The sequence below is a fragment of the Ornithorhynchus anatinus genome, chromosome 9 (assembly GCF_004115215.2).
Source record: "Ornithorhynchus anatinus isolate Pmale09 chromosome 9, mOrnAna1.pri.v4, whole genome shotgun sequence".
In the NCBI taxonomy this organism is placed as follows: domain Eukaryota; kingdom Metazoa; phylum Chordata; class Mammalia; order Monotremata; family Ornithorhynchidae; genus Ornithorhynchus; species Ornithorhynchus anatinus.
This window is the reverse complement of record NC_041736.1, coordinates 20,728,811-20,746,124: the sequence shown is the minus strand read 5'-3', so window position 1 is coordinate 20,746,124 and position 17,314 is coordinate 20,728,811. Positions and strand designations below refer to the sequence as shown.

Below are 17,314 nucleotides of genomic sequence, written 5' to 3'. Positions count from 1 at the left end.
AAAGACCTTGTGTCTCCTTAAGCTCCATTTCACGGATCAGGAGGCAGCCCAGACGCTAATTTCTGATTGAAATGGAGAGGTCCAGCCCCTTCCACTACTACCCTCACACACATAAAGAAGGAAGACAGAAGAAACGTTTTCAGAGGCAATAAAGCAAAACCTCAGACAATGTGTTATGGGGGAGGGCAGATGGGAGACAAGAGTGACCCAGAGTGGGTCGATAAAGATTGCAGTGCCAAGAGGCAGAGGCGCATTCAGGATTCAAAAGCTTCCGTATGACATGGAACAACCTTTATACACACACTGTACCAAAGGGATTGTCAGTCACGTAGACTTCTCTGTCACAAATGGCTCAAATCCAACCAAATAGCATTACCTCTGAACCCTATAGGGCAATCAGTCAATATTTACTGATCCCCTCCTCTTTGCAGAGCACAGTGCTAAGCACTTAGGAGAGGACGGCAGATGCAAAAGACATTTTCTGCCTGCTAGAAGCTCACAAGCTGATGGGGGAGCCAGGCTAATTTAAATTATTTACAAATAGTGGGATCAAGAGAAAGAATGAGGATACATACGGATAATAGCATGATATATCAAGGGGAAATAGCTGAATAAGTGAATATGAATAATTGAATATGAAATACTCTATGCTACAGAAAACTCATCCATTCATTCAATCGCATTTATTGAACACTTCCCATGTGCAAAGCACTGTACTAAGCACTTGGAAAGTACATTTCGGCAACAGATAGAGACAATCTCTACCCAACAACGGGTTCACAGTGTGGAAGGGGGAAACAGACAACAAAAGAAAACAAGCAGACAGGCATCAATACCATAAAATATCAGAAGTCACTACCGTGCTCATTGCGTCCAATGCCATGTACCTATGGACATTCATGCGAGCTATTTCTTCTAACATCACGGTGTCCCGAATCTCAAATGGCTCCCGCTGTCAGAAGAAATTTTCCCAATCCTCTGACAACATTCTACCTAAAAGACCCTGAAAATACGTGTTCTGGCAGAACTGGGTGGAAACATACGGTGCAGGGGACAGGTAGAGATACACAATGTTATGAGTGAAAGTTGGACTGAAATAACTTAGGGTGTTGAGATTTAACTGAGGAAGATTTCCTAAAGCAGGTGGGATTTCAGGAGGTGTCTGAAGATGGGGAGAATATTTGTATGGGAGGGGCGTTTCAGGCAAGGGAAACAATAAGACGAGGGGTCAGAGTCAGGAAAGACAATTGTCCGGTACATTTAGAAGGTCAGCTTGGGATGAGTGGGAGCTGGAAGTATTAATCAATGGTATTGAGTGCTTTCTGTGCGCAGAGCACTGTTCTAAGCACTTTGGAGAGTAAAATAAATAGGGTTGGGAGGCACAATCCCTGCCCTCACGAAGCTTACAATCCAGGAGAGGGATAACATGTAAGTGGGGGAAAGCTGGTGGAGAGCTTTGAACACAATGGTCAGGAGTTTCTGCTTGATCACACGTAGCTATTTCAGCTCTGTAATCTAATTCTGAATGGGCCAAGTTCAACTCCTGTCCCCTGCACTCTGCTTCTACAAGACCAGCTAGAGACCATCCAAGCAACTGAGATTTTTGCCTGTGTTTCTTAGATGTTTCATCTGCCCCCAACTTGCTTTACTGAAATACAATTCATCTGTACCTAGAAAACTATCCCCTTGTCAGAAGTGTGGGTCACTTACCGATAATTTCGTGGAACCTGACAAAACAATCCTATTACTGATACAAATCATTTTTTTTTGACTGGCTGGAATAGCGAGGTTCTTTTCCAAATATAGCCCCTCCTCTTACAGTGTTTCCACATAGGCAAGCCTCATTCACCCCAGAGTAAGGAAGCTGTAAATCTTAGCTTGATGGGGAACGGGGCAACCCATAGATTCCCCCTTTTCCTTTTCATGCAGTGTGACCCCTATCAATGGCCCTGCTACTTCAGAATAAGCAAGAAATCCTCAGCAAGAAAGAGAGAGGCGTACAAGTGCTCAGCAATTTATGTCTCTCCCCAGTTATCAACCTCAGACCTAGAGCTCTTAAAACCACCTCCCAGATTGACAGGTTTACAGTAATTTCTCTCTCAAAAGATTGTTATGCAGTTCTCAGGCAAACAATGGATAAACATATTCAGGATCACAAGTGTAAATACAAAGGAGGAGAGAGATTAATCTTCTATAGAGAGGAATAAGTCTGATAAAAGGGAAGTTCCTAGCTCAGAAAGCTTTTTTGTTCTGCCTTCAGAAGCGAGACAATTAGGTGGGTACAAAACTGGGTCATATTCAAAGTGTGATGAGCAGCTGGATTTAAATGGACTTCTCTTAAGGTCAGAACTCACTCCGGTGGATCTAGAGTCTTCATTAGTGATCTGGATAATGGTATTTGTTAAGAGTTCACTATACGTCGAGTACTGTACTAAACGCTGGGGTAGATACAAGGTAATCAGGTTCTACATGGAGGTCACAATCTAAGTAGGAGGGAGAATAGGTATTGAATCTCCATTTTGCAAATGAGGGAACAGAGGCACAGAAGAGGTTCAGTGACTTGTCCAGGGCCATAGAGCAGAGAAGGGGCAGAGCCGGGATTGGAACCAGGGTCTCTGACTCCCAGTCCCGTGGTCTTTCCACTAAGCCGTGCTACTTCTTGAACAGAGCCGGGGGCACTGAGTCACCAACATCTCGCCACTTGTCAGCTGTGTGACTCTGGGCAAGTCACTTAACTTATCTGTGCCTCAGTTACCTCAACTGGAAAATGGGGAATAAGCCTGCGAGCCCCATGTGATACAACCTGATTACCTTATATCTATCCCAGCGCTTAGAACAGTGCCTGGCATAAAGTAAGCGCTTAACAAATACCATTCTTATTATTATTATCTTGAAGGACAGGGTTCCAACTAGAGGACTTGGGGAGGGAAAAAAAACCCCAAAAAACAATGAAGTTAGGTGGAGACAACCTGTACCGGAAAAATGAACTGCTCAAGTCCTGGTAGGGGAACTAGATTGAAAAAGGTCCAAGGTTCACTGTGTATAATCAGCAAAGCATGAGCCAGCAAAATGGTGAGGTTATAAAAAGCAAACCCAAATCCGAGGTGAATAAACAGGATGGCAGAAAGCAAAAATGTAAGGACATCACTTATTAGTCTGAGCATTGCTCAGAAGCTGGAAGAATCACATATCTGCTTCTGGACCCCACAGGTTAAGGAAAAAAACAGTGGCCAATGGATATAAGGATAGCCCTGGGGTGATAGAAAGGGCTATAGAACTGTTTCTATGAGAAATGACCTGGGTCACTTGGTCACATGGGGCAGTCGCCTCAGGCCCCTCTCCCTGGGCAGACCCACACCTTCCCCTGACTTCTTCCCAGAGAGAGGCCGCCTTGAAGGTAAACAGGCACAGGCATGGACCCAAGTCATCTGGTGCCCTGAAAAGTGAGGGGTAGAAATGGTTGCTACACCCCGGAATGGGTTACTAAGGAAGGTACCCTATTTTTTTCTGGAGCTCTTAGAATCTCGCTATTTGGCAGGATTTTTGTAGGGTCATCGCCTCGAGCTTTGAGAGTCCATGATGAGAAGCATGGGTCAGAAAACCAGATTTCCAATTTCCCCCTTCTTCTTGGACCATTACACAAAGATTACACCACCTCTCCCCCCTTCTCAACTGTAAGTTTATTGTGGGCATGGAGTATGGCGTAATGGATCTAACACAAGCCTGGGAATCAGAAGCCTGTGGGCATGGGTTCTAATGCCAGCTTTGCCACTTGTCTACTGTGTGACCTTGGGCAAGTCACTTCTCTTCTCTGTACCTCATCTGTAAAATGGGGATTGAGACTGTGAGCTCTATATGGGACAGGAACTGTGTCCAATCCAATTTGCTTGAATCCACCCCAACGCTTAGTATAGTGCCTGGCACAGAGTAAGTGCTTAACAAATACCATAGTTATTATTACTGTATACTGCACTCTCCCAAGAGCTTAGTATAGTGCTATGCACACAGTAAGCATTCAATAAACACAAGTGATTGGTTGAGCTTGCTCAATTCTTCCCCAAAACACACAAAATGTCTTCCTCTAGCCCAAAATTTTAGCTGTCCTGACCCACGATGGGTGGCGGGGAGGGGAGTCTCACTAACTAGGATTTGGACAAACTCTGCTAAAACATAATGCACGAGCATTCTATTTAGAAAAATAAACAATCTAGAACATACTTGAACATTATAAAAAAACAAAAACAAGTGACAATGTGAGTGAGGAAAAAAAACTCTGAGCCTGTAGAGTAGACTACCATAGGGCATTTTCGAGGTTCAGCTGCCAAACTCTGAAGAATTCATTTTACAACAGGCCACCATCCCCTCTCCAAATATCTATTTCACATTTGCTGCAGAGAAGTGAGCAGGATGATTCCAAGTTTCTTTAAATAGTAGAAAATCTAATGGGTGCTTCATCCCTTTTACATAAGGCTAGGAAAAGGCTTTTGAAGGGTTTTTTTAAGTATGAACCATAATCCAAATATAAACACACCCAAACAGAAACCAATACCGTTACTAGGAATGGCACAGATTTGTCTTTCTGCCCAAATAGTATCCAGACACCCAAATGGTTACCCAAAGAATCCTCAGACAAATCCCTGGAATAGAGTTATGAGTTTTGTCCCTGAAGTACTTTTAATTTTCAAAATTACTGCCATGCCTAAAGGTAACTGACTGCACTGTTAAGTCTCAATACCAGATTTCAGAAGAGTGTTTTTGTCCTACCTATATTTAAATGAGATCAAGAAGCTTGGAATAAACTGAATCCAACCCAACAGCAATGACACAGTTGCCAAAGTTCTTTAAAAAAATAAAGCTTCATACATTTTGTAAATTTTAAGAAGGGCAAAAGAGAAGATAAAACTCAAAAGTACAATCGACCCACCCTGTGTTCTAGGAGGCCAGGTCTCAGCTGTGACTTGGGCCCTTACAATCAGCAAATTACCACTCACCTGGATGTGCCTGAGGCTGCTGCTAGAGAAAGAACAACAATATTATAGTTGTCCTTAAACACTTACTAGGTACCAATCACCGTACTAAGTGCTGGGGTAGATACAAGATAATCCAGCCAGACAGTACCCATCTCATACAGGGCTCGCGGGGCAGAGAAAACACATATTTTATTCACTAGAATCAAATAAAATTCACTAGACTGCAAGCTCCCTGAGGGCAGAGATCGTGTCTGCCAGCTCTACTGTAATGTACTCTCCCTAACGTCTAGTACAGTGTCCTGCATGGTGAATACCATTGATTGATTGCCCCCATCTTGCCTCCTCTGGCAGTCTCCTGCGGCCGCCAGCCTCTCTCCACGGACTCAATTCCCCACAACCTCAGTTCAGCCAAAGGAGCTTCTGGGATCAGCACAAATTAAGTCCAGAGGCCAAACCCAGTAGTAAAGTCCCTTTCTCGGGTCAGTCTGAATCACGTTCCCAGCCTCTTCTATCAATCAACCAATCATATTTATTGAGCGCTTACTGAGGGCAGACCACTGTACTAAGCACTTGGGAAAGTACAATGTAATGGAGTTGGTACACACATTCCCTACCGAAACGAGCTTAGTCTAGAGGACTGTCTTCTCCATGACTTGCTCCCTCTGGACTGTAAACTTCTTGTGGGCAGGGAAAGTGTCTACCAAGTCTGATATACTGCACTCTTCCAAGCACTTGGAACAATGCTCTATATACAGTAAATGCTCAATAAATACCATTGACTGTTGGTCAACTGCTGAAAAGGGGGCAGTGATTGTCAGGGGGATGAAATCCTCTCTGTGTCTGCTGATTACCACAGACTTAGAAAGGAAAAAATCACCACCCAGCCAGGGAGATATGGCCTAGTGGATAGAGGACATGCCAGGGAGTCAGAAGGACCTGGGTTTTAATCCTGGCTCTGCCACTTGTCTGCTTTGTGACCTTGGGAAAGTTACTTAACTTCTCTGTGCCTCATTTACCTCATGTGCAAAATGGTGATTAAGACTCTGAGTCCATGTGGGACATGGACTATGTCCAATCCAATTAGCTGGTATCTACCCAAGAGCTTAGTACAGTGCCTGACATAATGGTAAGCGCTTAACAAATGCCATAAAAAAGAAAAAGATAAGCGGGGCCCTAGGTGTGAGCACAAAGGACAGCCTGACTTGGGGAAAGCCAGATACCCAGTGAAGGCTTTGGTCACCTGAGACTTTTTTTTTTAATGGCATTTGTTAAGCACTTAATATGTGTCAAACACTGCTCTAAGGATTGGGGTAGGTACAAATTAATTTAGACACAGTCCCCATCTTGCAAGGGGCTCTCAGGCTAGGTAGGAGGGAAAAGAGGTATTTAATCCCCATTTTACAGTTGAAGAAATTGAGGCACAGATAATTTAAATGACTTGCCCAAGGACACCCAAGCAAGTAACAAAGGCAGAATTAGAACTCAAGTCCTTCTGACTTCCAAACCTGGGCTGCTTCCATTAAGCCACAATGCTTCTCATGAGGGTTTTTCTGGACCTTTCTAGAGAGGTTTAAAAAAGACAGCAGAAAATGTCCCAGGTGTCATCCTCAAACTGACAAAAACATAGCTGCTCCTTCAGGCTAATAAACAGCCCTTTTCATTGAAACTGATCACTCAGTTCTGCTGCTCGGTAAAGCGGTAAACATAAGAGGATTAAGCAAATAATTTTATAAACATGAAAATCAATCTTGTTCATTAACAAATATGTGATAACACAAGACTGTTTTGGCAAATTATGATATGGAGTCTGTACTTTATTCACATGACTGAAAAATGGTTCAATCATCTCACCATCAAGCAGTGTGGCCTAACGAGAAGCAGCATGGCCTAGTGGATAGATCACAGGCCTGGGAGTCAGAAAGATCTTGGTTCTAATCCCAGCTGGTCTGCTGTGTGATCTTGGACAAATCACTTCACTTCTCTATGCCTCGGTTACCTCATCTGTAAAATGGGGGTTGAAAATGAAAGCCCCATGTGAGACAGGGACTGTGTCCAACCTGATTAGTTTATATCCTATATCCAACCCAGGGCTTAGTAAAGTGCCTAGCACATAGTAAGTGCTTAACAAATATCACATTTTTTATTTGTATCATTATTAACAATAATAATAATAATAATGATAGCAGGAGAAAATGCTCAGCCAGATTATCTCTGAGAGTGTGGGAGAAGAAGAGGTAGACCACTTCCCACTAAAGCCCTGCAACCGGGATTATCTTGAAACTGAGAAATGACCTAATCCCTCCATTGCGATCAGATGCGATTTAGCAGATAATCAACTCCAGATTTAAATCCCCTAAATCCGGATGGGAAGCTCTTTCCCCCCTGGAATATCCTGGAATTCTCTTCCCCAGGTAGCCAAGGTAAATATCCTAGCAGTGAGTTTGGCCAAAGTAAATACCTTACCAGTGAGTTTTCCATTCATCTACAGCCCCCATCATCACCACTGGAATTTACTAAGAGCTTAATGTGTGCAGAGTGCTAAGTGCTTGGAAGCACTAAGTACTAAGTGCTTGGGAGAGTACAAGTGGTAGATATGTTCCCTGCCCACAAAGAGTCTACGGTCCAGAAGGATCAATCCAGACTCCTATTTCTAGACCAGGGTCTCTAGACTGTGGCTTGGGGGGTCAGTGATCTGTGAAGGTGGTCACCATCTCCCTCCACACTTTCCAGGGCCTGGGTGCTCCTCCCCTCTCTAACAGACATTCCCGGGAGGCTGAGGATCTGGAAAATGAGAGTGGGATTGGGGGAAGGAATGAAAGTATCGGGAAACTGCCATCTCAACTTTAACCTGTCAGGATTCTAGATTTAGATTTTTTAAGTATTTGTGTCCAGCACAAGATGCTCCACTAGCCCTGTTCTTGCCCTATTATTATTGTTAGTTTATTTAAGTAAAATGGGGGTTTTTACAAAGCACTTTTCTAAGCACTGGGACAGATACAAGTTGATCAGGTCAGAGCAATGGGACAGATACAAGTTGATCAGGTCATACACATTCCCTATCCCACAGGGGGCTCATAGTCTAAATTGGGGAATAGAAGAGGTAATGAATCTCCCTTTTGCAGATAAAGAAACTGAGGTACAGAGAATAATAATGATGGTATTTGTATTAGTTAAGCATTTACTATGTGCCAAGCACTGTTCTAAGCACTGGGGTAGATTCAAGGTAACCATGTTGTCCCATGTGGGGCTCACAGTCTTAATCCCCATTTTCCAGATGAGGTCACTGAGGAACAGAGAAGTGACGGGACTTGCCCAAAGTCACACAGCTGACAAGTTGTGGAGACGAGATTAGAACCCATGAATTCCAACTCCCAAGCCCGTGCTCTTTCCACTAAGCCATGCTGCTTCTTACTAGACAATAGCTGGGTGAATAAAAATGACTGGAGAAGTGACCAGCCCAAGTTACACAGCTGGCAGTGGGTACAGCTGTGTAAGAGAAGCAGTGTGGCTCAGTGGAAAGAGCCCGGGCTTTGGAGTCATAGGTAATGAGTTCAAATCCCAGATCTGCCAATTGTCAGCTGTGTGACTGTGGGCAAGTCACTTCACTTCTCTGTGCCTCAGTTCCCTCATCTGTAAAATGGGGATTAAGACTGTGAGCCCCACGTGGGACAACCTGATTCCCCTGTGTCTACCCCAGCGTTTAGAACAGTGCTCTGCACATAATAAGTGCTTAACAAATACCAACATTATTATTATTACAGCCGGCATTAGAATCCAGGTCTTATGCCTCCCAGCCCCATGCTCTTTCCACTAGGCCATGCTGCTCTACTTAATCAATGATATACTTCTAACATCTTCCCTCCCCTCGCTCCAAGTCTATGCTGTGATAAGTCTAGACTGGAAAGGTAATACTTGAAAACTTAGTAGGGGTCTTACTGTCAGTGGAAGCGAAGGATGACTTTACGTACGCTGTCACAGCACTGCAATACAAAAGGGATAACACTATGCATGAGAGACTCTGAGTTTAGTAATCTGGATATGGATATTTTGTCACTAAGTATAGTTCAAGTGACATGGGAAGAACCATTGTTTTGAAAGATAGCCGGTCTTTTCCTCTCACTGTGTCATCTTGAGCTGATTTTATGGAAATTCTAGTATAGAATAGAATCTTGATGCCCTACAATTTTTTTCAGACATGAACGATGACAGCCCTCCTCTATTTATATATTTTTAAAAATCTGGCAGAGTTGATGATTTGAACAGTTTTACTTAAAAATAGTGGGCTTAAATCATTAGTCCAATGAAATAGGAATACCATCTGAAGGGTGCAAAACTTAGGAAATGAGTGTGGGCTGAAAAATGGACTCCAAAATGCTAAATAACATACAAAAGTTACACAGAACACAGTCAGACACCAGCTACACCATCATAATGTAGGTCTACATGAAGAAAAGATGTGACTGCATTAATTTATTTTAATGCCTGCTTCCCCCTGTAGATTATAAGCTTCTAGTGGGCAGGGATCATATCTATACCAATTCTATTGTATTGTACTTTCTCAAGTACTAAGTACAGTGTTCTCAGTGATGTCAGGTACAAAACTTGGTCACACTAAACTCATACCAGAGTAATTTCCAGAAAATGTTTAAGCTTATACCAGTATATAATAAAAAATTTTAAATACCTATACCACAAGTGCCTGACATAAATTCAAAATTTTGTATTTATGATAAAACTAGATGCAACCGCCACCTTTTTGGGATGACTTTTTTACCTAGATGGCCACATTTTCTTTGTTTCCTGAATCCACCTTGAATGACTACCCCATTAATAAAGCCCTTGATGAATCAAAAGGTCCCTTTATGAAAGGCAGCAATATTCAAACATGTGAGAGAATGTAGGAAATTAGACTCTCAAATAAAAAAATAAGATTCAACTCTTTAACTGGCCCCAGTGGTGATGGAAGTCAACCTGGTTTTGCCTCCTGACTCTAATAATTCTGATCTCCTCATCAATGGCATTTATTGAGCTCTTACTGTGTGCTTGGGAGAGTACCATACAACAGAGTTGGTTGACATGTTCCCTGCTCACAGAGAGTTTACTGTCCAGAAACTTTCATTACAGACAACTTTTTTGTGGACCTGCAGGATCAGGTTTTGCTTTGCCTAACTCTCAGGATTGTGATCACAGGAGTTAGGGTCTTTTCATTCTTCGCCTTCCTATTGTTACTCTGTAACATCCACTGATTTCAGGTCACCCATCTCCAAGCATGGTCTTCCTTAAAATTTTGAAAAGGTTTTGAAGCAAGGGTTGACTTCTTGCAAGCTCATTCACTTTTGAAGAATCTATTCAAAACAGAAAACAATCCCACTTACTTATTCCCTGAATGTGTTTATCCCCCTCACTTCAGAGAGATAAGTATGCAACCAAATTTAGAAACAAAACTCTTAGTCCAAAGATTGGCACACACAGCACTTAAACATCACAATCATTATTATTATACAAAACAAATTCCTCCCTATATCCATGGAGAATATGATTTTTCTCTGGAATATTAGCATAGCATCCATTTAGCTTGAGAATTTGACTCTATGCAATTATTTTTGCTTCTGTTGTGTCTGTTGTGACATACCAATTATGATTAACAATTTAGGTCAGTTTTGACTAACTTCCACAGCATGTTTGTACTACTGCATTCGGGATGGAAAAGCTATAGTTAAGGCTACAAAGAGATATGTGATCTCAGCAATTTCCTCTCACAGACTTATACAGACCTCAAACTGCCACCATTTCACACTTACAAATACCAACAGTGTGCTAAATGCTGAATCAATGGTATTTATTGAGCACTTGCTGTGTGCAGAGCACTGTACTAAATGCTTGGTAAAGTACAACAGAGTTGGTAGACCCTGACCACAGAGAGCTTACAGTCTACAGGGGGAGAAAGATATGACCGATTTGACCAGGAAGGATTGAGAGAAGTTACAACTCAATCTGCTTGGTCTTTTTATCCAAAATACTTCTGAAGACAATCCACACAAAAATTTTATTTTTTAAACAACTGAGTAATATTTAAATTTAAATGAGTTCCTCTGTTAAGAGGGCAGATTCCATAAGAATTGGAAAGGTTTCTAGAACTTCTCAAGTATTTAGTACAGTACACTAAACTTAGTAGCTACTTCAGAAAATCCATCATTATGGGTATGACTCTATTTTCTCAAGGACAACTCACAAATTACAAAAATAATGATAATAATAATAATTGTGCCATTCACTAAGCAGGTAAATGTGCCAAGCAATGGGGTAGGTATACACAGACCCTGTTCTACAAAGGATTCTCAGGGTAGGAACAGGAATTTATCTCCCATTTCACATATAAAGCACAAGGAAGTTAGGTGACTTGCCTGTGGTCACAGAGCAGACAAGTGGTGGATCCAGGATTAGAAACCAGGTCCTCTGACTCCCAGGCTTCTACTCTTCCCAATAGACCATGCTGCTTCCCACAGCAGTATCCAACAGCTTAGTCACCAATCACAGAATTTGCTTCGTTTAACACTCACACACCTAAGAAATTGTGAACTTGTTATCAATGTATATCAACATTTAAGCAATATCAATAGTAAGCACTTAAATACCAAAATTATCATTACCTAGATGCAGCAAGGCCTAGTGAATGGAGCCCGGGCCTGGGAGTCAGAAGGATCTGGGTCCTAATCCCGGTTCCACCACTTGCCTGTATGACCTTGGACAGATAATTTTATTTTTCTGCGCCTCAATTAATTAATCTGTAAAATGGGGATTAAGACAGGAACTGAGTCTAACCTGATTAATCTGTATCTACCCCAGGGTTTAGTACAGTGCCTGGCACATAGTAAGCTCTTAACGAATACCATTATAAAAGAGACTGTGTCTACAGTAAATAGGAGTCCAAGTCCCCTGTGTGTATAAATTAGTGCTTCTCAATTATAATACATCCAATCAGCTCTCCCGCCTCTCCCACCCCTCACTTCTCTCCCACTACAATCCCAGTCTCTGTGATCTGCACCTCGAACACCAATCTACTCACATCGTCTCACTCACTTCTCTCTCCACTTATCATTTGCTCCCTCCCTACCACCCGGAACTTGCTCCCACTTTGTATCTGACATTTCACCACTCTTCCCATCTTCAGAGCCCTGCTAACAGTAGTAATGATAACAAAAACAATGGCATTCATTAAGCACTTACTAAACTTCCAGCTCCTCCAGGAAACCTTCCTTAATCCATCTCCCCTCTCAATTTTCCCTCCCTCCTGCCTCACCCATGCATTCAGTACTATCCCCTTAACAATTAGGCACTCTCACCCCACCCTCTGCAAGTACATACATAGTCTTATTCTCAGTCGCTTCCCTTCTCTGTAATTTACGATCCGTCTCCCCGACTAGATTGTAAATTCCTAGGGGGCAGGAATCACGTCTACTTACTTTACTGTACTCCCTGGAGTGATCAAGACAGTGCTCTGCACGCAGTAACTGCTCAATAAATACGAATGACCGATTCAGGATAGAGGTTTTCCCTGACTAAGCCCTCTCATTTCCCTCTCTCCCACTCCCTTCTACGCCACCTTGATTTGCTCCCTTTATTCACCTGGCCTTCAGCCCCACAGTACTGATGAAGTGAACTGTAATTTAGTTATATTAATGTCTTTCTCCCCTTCTAGACTGTAAACTCATTGTGGACAGGGAACGTGCCTGTTATATTGTATTCTCCCTAGCACTTAGTACAGCGCTCTGCACACAGTAATCACTCAATAAATACAAACAATTGATCGACTGGTGTCCACAGACCCTATGCTGCCCTCTCTCAACATACAATTCTCAGAGAACAAATGGTAGGACCAACTTCAGCAAAGGTCAAAAACACGCCAGAAGCTCCCTGCCTCGTCTGCTAAACCTAAGAGAGCTTCCAGTTTGAAGACATGAAGTAGCCAGTCTCATGTGCCTGCATTAATGGAAGAGGAAGACAACACAGTCCACTGAAAAACCAATGATAATTTGGAAGTATCCTTTCAGTTCATAAATTCAATTTCCCTTTCCTCCCAACACTGAGGAGTTCTTCATAAGAAGCCTAGTTTGGGTTCCAACTCCCATTCGCCTGTCTACCCAGTGACTGAGGAATACTGAAGAGTGAACTCTCCAGGACAAAATAATAAACACCACTGCTGGGTCAGTCCCATGGTCCACCTTAAGCCTGTATTCATTCAATAGTATTTATTGAGCGTTTTCTGTGTGCAGAGCATTGTACTAAGCGCTTGGAAAGTACAATTTGGCAACAAAGAGAGACAATCCCTACCCAACAACAGGCTGTCTGACTGTGACAACAGGAAGCTTGGAGGAACCGTGTGACAGCTGACCCAGCAAGACATCCAAACCTCATAGTTAAGGCTGGGCCATTTAATGACCCTACCGTTTCCACTATGGACTGCTCATCCACAAAACTACTTGAGCACTTAACACAGTGCCTGGCACATACTACGCACTAAATACCATTAAAAAAACAACAACTCCCCTTGAACTTAAAGACGAGGGGTGGGAAAGGAGAAGCAAATGACCTGAATAACCTAGAACAGGCTAGAAATTTATGGATTTGCCTTTCTGCTTACTTGACGCCGTCTGAATTGTTAGTAGGTGATATGAGTTAAGTTTGTTTTTAAAGAAAGCCAGGGCCTACTGAAACTCTGCCTATGACAACATTTCAATTATTCTACATTTTAGGATCTTGATGCCTTCAGTTGCCACTATATTTCTCAGAAGATGGCTTTCAATCAACCAATGGTATTTACTGAATGCTTACTGTGTACAGAGAGCACTGTACTAAACTCTTGAGAGAGTACATACAACAGAGTTGGTAGACATGTTCCCTGCCCACACTCTCTAAACCATTATGGCTGGGGGAGACCTTGAGGAACCACCTTCAAACCCAGATTTGGTCACCTGGAGATGTGCAAGAAAAAGCAAGACTGTAATACCCACCAACCCTGGAATGACAGGTCGAGGAAAGTCAAAGAGGAAAGGCAGGGAGGACCTGGGAGAAAATGGCTATGAGGCCCAAAACAAAGCAGGAAGGACACTGGGAAGCAGCAGATGTTAGAGGATATTCAGGAAACAAGATTTAAACCCAAGACAAAGTTTAGAGAAGACGATAGCCCCCATGTAAGACCAGATCCTGCCCAGGGGCTTATGATTGGATACAATGGACAATCAGCCCTAAGTATGACTGCATAGTGTTCCTAGAATGAGCTTTGAAATCTTAAACTTTACATCGATCCTCCCTACAGAGGATAGAAGACATACATGTATTATGATACAATGCAGGCATCTGTTTACTACTTCATTTCACTTTTTTGGTTTTGTTGATAGATTCACCTTGCTTCCCCCTTGTGAGTCAGTGTGTTTGCTGGCTCTATCTGAGGATCAGAAAGACAACTGGGGAAACCGAGATGCATGTTGCTTTCCTGATTTAGGTGTATTTCCTAACAAAAGTATACCTGCAAAAAGACCTCTGAGCCAAGTTTTCATAAAGCACATGTAACTGTCAAACAGCTCCTTCCTAAAAACCCATCTCATTTACTAACTACAAACTGAATTACCTATTTGATCTAATTAGGTTTCATGGTGGCTTCCTAACAGTTACAAGAATTTCATCTTGGAAGGTCATCACATGTATCCTCCTACTAAAAATGGTTTTCAGGTAAATTATATTTGGGAGGGAGAGGGAAAGAGGGGAGGGGGAAAGAGAGGGAGAGAGGGAAGAAAAGACAGGGAGAGGGAGAGAGAGAGGGAGACAGCAGGGGAGACGGGGGAGCAAGGGGGAGACAGAGAGGGAGAGAAGGGGGGAGAGACAGAGAGAGGGAGAGAATTTGTAGGATATCCTTTAAGAAGCTCCCAGGAAACATTACAAAGAGACACTGTGAATCTGATGAACTTATCCACTGAACACCACTTCATTTCATAAATAAACTAGTCTCAATCAGTTGGGCGAATTCAGATCAAGCCATATTTTCAACATCCAGCGTGCTGAAACGAACCTGTTTCAAAAGACTTTGTTGAGTACCTTGCTTAAGTTACCATGAAAGGAAGAGGAAGAAAGAAACCACATCCATCCCCGCTGTCAACAAAAAACACGCAGAAAGAAAAACTGTCCACACAAGGCAGGGATTCCCCTTAGCACTCCAGAGATGCTCCCGAAGAGTCCCTGTAGGTTTTCAATACTCAAGTTTCACTGCAGCTTCCTGTTCGACCTTGGAAACCTAGTTCACTCTCAGCTCTGGGCAAGGGCTTCTGTTTCATTTATTATTAGTCTATAGTATCTGCATTGCTGTAGTTTTGGGGAGGAATATCACCCGTATACAGACCTGCAGAACGGCCAAAAAGATCCTAAACCAAGAAGGTGGATATGGGGAAGAAGAAGAGCGTTGCCAAAGTTGGGGACATTTTGAGATCTCTCGTGTCCCCGCCGCGATCGTAACCAAAAGGAGAGGCATAGCCAGGTACTAAGCATCTTCATCGATCCCTGACACGTGCGGCTTCGGCCCGGGGGGAAGGATCGGATGGGAAAATTCCACCTCCAACTCCGTTTCGCAACCCCACGCGAGGGAGGCCGCTGGTGACAGCACCCGCGTGTAAAATGGAAACCCCTTAAAATGAACCTACGATTTTTGTTTTCTTTTTCGGCTGCAGGGCCTGGAGGTGGGAAGGAGTCAAACTTCACCGCCGAAAGATTTCCCCGGCCCTCCTGCCACGGGGGCCAACGCATGCCATTATGTAAGGCCGCCACCTTCCCCGTTCCCCGTGCGGGGCACCACGCCGGAGGTCAGGGCGGGGAGCTGGGCCGCAGAGATCAGTGGAGTGGCAACTTTTCGAGATGCACCGGTGGGCACGTTGGCATTTTGTTTTTCCTCCTCCGGGTTGCCCGCCGGCCGCGGGGCTCTGCCCCGGTGTCTGCCCGCCCCCTTCCCGGGCTGAGCATCCCCGGGGCCGGGCTCTGCCGGTGCCAACCTGGGGCGGGGAGGGGGGGAACCAGGCGGCCGGGGCAGTGTGCCCAGGCCAGCAAGGCGCGGCCGGGCATCTGGGGGGGGGGGGGGGTCTGTGCCCTGGCCGCCGGGCGTCTTCGGCTTGGTGGGGGGGCGATGGTGGGCGGCCCGTCCCCCCGTTTCCCTGCAGACTGAGGGAGGAGGGCGAGCCTGGAACCTCCCCACACCCAGCACACACACCCGCGGTGCCCGCGCCCCTCCCGGCTTTGCCCGCTCTGTCCGGGGTCGGCCGGCCCCCCCCCCCAGAACCTTCCCCCGAGCGGAGGCACCGACCTGAGCAATGGGGCCGCGCGCGGGGGCTCCGGGGGATCAGGGGCCCGGAGATTGCGGGGCGGCCCGCACAGCCCGCAGGCGGAGGAGGATCCCCGGCGGTAGCCCCGCGGCCGGTCACCGTGCAGAGCCACCCCCCCCACCCGTGCAAACCCGTGCAACCCGTGGCCAAGTGCAGCCCGCCTGCAGCCCAGGAGCCTCCCCCATTCCCCCACCTCTTCCTCCTCCTCTCTTCCCGGGCCGCCGCCAACACCCGGCCCGGCCCCGAGGCGGAGCGGCCTCCACCGCCTCCCCTTCCTCCCTCCCTCCCTCCCTCGCTCCCTCCTTCTCCTCCCCTTCAATCCGACCGACCTGTCCCCGGCAACGGTGACTGCGCGCCGGCCACTCTGCTGACCGCTGCGGTCACGCCTGGCTTCGTCTTTGGTCTCGCCCGCCGTCTCCCCCCCCGCCCCTTCTAGGCCCGTGAGCCGGTGTGGGCAGGGATGGTCTCTCTCTGTCGCCCGATTGTACATTCCAAGCGCTTAGGACAGCGCTCCGCACACAGTCAGCGCTCACATAAATACCATGGAATGAATGAACACAAGCCAAACCTCCCTCCCATCCGCCAGCTCTCTTCCCCCTCTTCGAAGCCCTACTGAGAGCTCACCCTCCCCCAGGAGGCCTTCCCAGACTGAGCCCTCCCTTTCCCTCTGCTCCTCCTCCCCATTCCCCCTCCTCCCTCCCTCTGCTCTGCCCCTTCCCCTCCCCCAGCAATTATTTATTACTCTACCTTACTAATGATGTGTAAAGATCTATGATTCTATTGATTTAATTTGATGGTATTGATGCCAGGCTACTTGTTTTGTTTTGCCGTCTGTCTCCAGCCCTTTTAGACCGTGAGCCGGTTGTTAGGCAGGACTTGTCTCTATCTCTTGCCCAATTGTACGTTCCAAGCACTCAGCACAGTGCTCTGCACACAGTAATAGCTCAATCAATACGATTGATTGAATGAATGAATGAATAC

The 17,314-nt window shown here is 45.0% G+C and overlaps 1 protein-coding gene across 5 annotated transcripts in view; it reads right to left on the bottom strand.

Moving 5' to 3' along the window:
* The window catches only part of OSBPL6 (oxysterol binding protein like 6), a 140,187-nt gene extending 123,405 nt beyond the window's left edge, over positions 1–16,782 (bottom strand). For 3 of the 5 annotated variants that reach the window (XM_029071641.2, XM_029071642.2, XM_029071643.2), the window contains exon 1: positions 16,663–16,781. The gene's annotated coding sequence lies outside the window, so the exon portion shown is untranslated. Of the gene's footprint in view, positions 1–16,662 lie in introns of all 5 variants that reach the window. The other 2 variants (XM_029071640.2, XM_029071644.2) reach the window with 2 other exon arrangements.
* Between the last annotated feature and the right edge of the window lie 532 nt (positions 16,783–17,314).